This window comes from Nyctereutes procyonoides, unplaced genomic scaffold, assembly GCF_905146905.1.
Source record: "Nyctereutes procyonoides isolate TBG_1078 unplaced genomic scaffold, NYPRO_anot_genome, whole genome shotgun sequence".
Taxonomy (NCBI): Eukaryota; Metazoa; Chordata; class Mammalia; order Carnivora; family Canidae; genus Nyctereutes; species Nyctereutes procyonoides.
This window is the reverse complement of record NW_026575120.1, coordinates 14,701,177-14,704,851: the sequence shown is the minus strand read 5'-3', so window position 1 is coordinate 14,704,851 and position 3,675 is coordinate 14,701,177. Positions and strand designations below refer to the sequence as shown.

Sequence of the window (3,675 nt, the reverse complement as noted above, 5' to 3'; positions counted from 1 at the left end):
ATCCTGAGTCCTGGATCCCCTGGTCCCATTCCTGGCCCCTGACGCTGACTGCAGCCAGGGACTATAGAGGCCAGGGAGGCTCCCAGCTCTTGGGGAAGAGATGGGGTGGAGATGGAAAAGGATGAGAGAAACCCACTGAGCATACATAGGGGGGCAAAGGAGGGAAAGAGGAGCCCTCATCTCAAAGAAAGGTGTGTGGTGGGGTATCTTTTAAAGTTACTTAGAGGCAGCAGCAGAGCAAGCTCACATCCCCACCCCAGTCAAAGGTCCTGGGTATCCTCCCTTGAGGACCTTGACAAAACCAGGGCTCAGGGCAGCAGGCAGATGGGCTAGAGGGAGATGGGGAGCCCAGGACACCCCAAAGCCGCAGACTCAAATGCCCCAGGAGAGGGGGGCACCTCCTGTCCCCTCCAGAAGCATCATCTGGAGAAGGTGCCCCCTCCTGTCCCACCCTAGGTGCCCCTCCTAGAATAGCCGCCACCAGCTGGCATCACAGGGGTGCTGTTGATCTTGAGATTGGGCCGCTCACCCCCTGAGGCTGCCCCAGGCCCCATCCGCTTCTTGATCTCAGCAGCCATGGTCACGAATGCCTGCTCAACATTGGCAGCATCCTTGGCACTTGTTTCCAGGAAGGGGATGCCCAGAGAATCTGCGATCTCCTTGGCTGTGGTGTTGTCCACCACCTTCTTGATGGTGAGATCGCTCTTATTGCCTACCAGGAGTTTATTGATGTTCTCACTGGCATAGCGTTCAGTCTCAGGTAGCCACTGCTTCACGTTGGCCTAGTCGGTGACATCATACACCACAATAATGCCATGAGCCCCCCAGCAGTAGCTGGAAGTGATGGTCTGGAACCGCTCCTGACCAGCTGTGTCCCAGATCTGAAGTTTGATGGTTTTGCCATCCAGCTAGTTGGTTTGGATCTTGAAGTCCACCCTGATGGTGCTGATGTAGCTCTCCGTGTATGTGTCATCAGCAAACTGCAGAAGCAGGCATGACTGGCCCATACCCGAATCACCAATCAAAAGCAGCTTAAAAAGGTAGTCATATTTGGGGTTCATGGCAGCAGCGGTGGCCCGCTCGGTCGCTCCCAGGCAGCTCTGCTCCGCCTCCCGTTTCAAGATCGGCATTTCTGATTCTTACCTGAGAGCAAGAGTCACTAGCTTAGTCAGTCACCTCTTTCCGCTTGCTAAACTAACAGCTTTGATATCATGAATGTAGACAGATGCCTAATAATTTTATGGGCAGCAAAAGACAGAGCTGAAGGTGAAATGAAAACCCCATCTTTTCAAGGTTAAAGCTAGACAAGATTTCACAAAAGGCCGAAGCTGGGATTGGTTTGTAGGTGAGAGATCATACTGAATTTAACCAGCTATATAGTGTTAGTTTGGGTGCCAGCCATTTGAGGTCTCCTCAGATGGAAAACAATTTTAAGACAACAACTCCATAAGATACAGTTTCTCTCATTTTACAGAAGGGATGCTGGGGTTCTGAGAAGTATATTTTGCAATTCTACTTGTCATTGTCAAGATTGCCTGTAATTAAAAAAAAAGAATTTTCATGATTTGAGTTTTTTGAAAAGATTCATTTTATTCATGCTGTCTGTCCAGTCGTCCAAATCCTCATGCTCCATGTTAGAACTGCAAATATCATCCACTTATTCATTCCAGGCAATGAACATTTAATGAATGTCCATGTACATGGTCTGGGCCAGGAGACAAATGCCTCAAACTCTGCCCTGGGGATGTTTGTAATCTAGTAGGGGGAGGAAAGAAACATATCTGTAGCATTGGATGCAACAATTCTACTCCTAGGTATATACCGGAGAGAACTGAAAACGTGTCCACACAGAAATCCGTACACGAGTATTTACATCAGCAGTATGCATTATAGCTGCTGATGGAAACGACCCAAATGTTTAACTAATGAGTGGATAAACAAAGTTGATATAGCTATAACAATAGAATAATATTCATAAAAAGAAATAAGTCCTGACACATGCTACAGCCTGGGTGAACTCTGAATATACTAGGCTGAGCAAAAGCAACCAGACATAAAACACCACATAGGATATGATTTCACTTAGGTGACCTATACAGAATGGGTAAATCTTAAGAGACAGTAAATAAGTGGTTGCCAAAGGCTGGGGAGGTGGTGTTGCTGGGGTTGATAGTTAAAACCACAGGGTTTTGGGGTGCCTAGGTGACTCAGATGGTTAAGCATCTGCCTTTGCCTCAGGTCATGATCTGAGAGTCCTGGGATTGAGTCTCACGTTGGGCTCCCTGCTCAGTGGAGAGTCTGCTTCTTCCTCTCCCTCTGCCTCTGCCCCTCACTTGTGCACTTTCTCCCTCTCACTCACTATCTCTCAAATAAATAAAATCTTTTTTAAAAACTACAGGGTTTCTTTAGGGGCTGAGGAGAATGTTCTAAAATTAATGGTGGCAACGGTTGCACAACTTTGTGAATATACTAAAAACCATTGAATTGTATATTCTAAATAGGTGAATTTACGGTCCATGAATGATATCTAAATAAAGCTATTGCAAAACAATACACGTACCTGGAAAAAAAGTAACTGTATCTGTTTTATTTTGTAACCTATCCGACCCTGCAAAGTGCTGTATTCCACTGCATTCCACGTCAAGTTTCTTATTTCCTTGGCTAATTCATTTTGAGGTTTTATTTTGAGAAACTCAAGACACTCAGAAAAGAAAAATATGATACTGGAGACTCAAGGAAAGAATCATTTCTTACAGGAGCAAATTATTCTGCATATTTTGATTCTTTGACAATCTGCTTTCCTTAAGAAAACCAATGTTCCCAAGCTTTTCCCATTCTGTCTTCTATCAAAATTCATATTTGGGAAAAAGATTTTAAAAGTGTGATTATCCTGAAACTTAGGAACAAATTACTGTCTGATTACTGTGTGCGCATTTAATTAATAAATGTTTGATTACCTTAAGCTATTGTAATAACTTCACTCGGATTTTTCAACTCTCAAAAATGATCAAACTTCTACTTATTCTGGGTACCCTGAAAGGTGCAGAAACCAAAAGTCTGGCAGAGGAAGCAAGCAAACAAATAAATGTTGGCAGTTCCAGGTGTTATAATGGGAAATACAGATATTATAAGGACCCCATTGAGACAATGAGTGAATGGTGTGGGGAATGGCTAGAATGGCAGGTGTGGTAACAAGAAGACCTGTGGAATCACTTCCATAATTGATGGAAGCCACCGAAAAGTTTGAAGCAAGAGAATGTCAAGTTTTAGAAGCGATGTTCTGGAAGTATTGAGAATGGACACTGGTACTTTCACTCTAGAATTCCTGGCGAGTGGTGGAAGAGGTTTCATTATTATTGCTGTTGTTGTTTTATTTTGTTTTAGAATTTTAAAATTTTTTTCTTAAGCAGATGCCACACCCAGTTCCAAAGCCAAACTTGAACTCATGATCTTGAGATCAAGACCTGGGCTGAAATCAAAAGTCTGACACTTAACCGACTGAGCCTCTTAAGCGCCCCTGTTGTTTTATTTTAAAGGATGGAATATGTAGGGATAATGTAGAAGCAGCTTTCTTTCCCTAAAATATGATATGCATGGATAGAGAAGAGAAAGACAATTCAGCTGCTCTTCTTTAGAATCCATGACCAGTCCAATAAACTTCATTTTTCCCAGTGG

At 43.7% G+C, this 3,675-nt stretch overlaps 1 pseudogene; it reads right to left on the bottom strand.

Moving 5' to 3' along the window:
• Positions 1 to 452: 452 nt before the first annotated feature.
• On the bottom strand, positions 453 to 1,061 carry LOC129516123 (ras-related protein Rab-1B-like; annotated as a pseudogene).
• Positions 1,062 to 3,675: the final 2,614 nt, after the last annotated feature.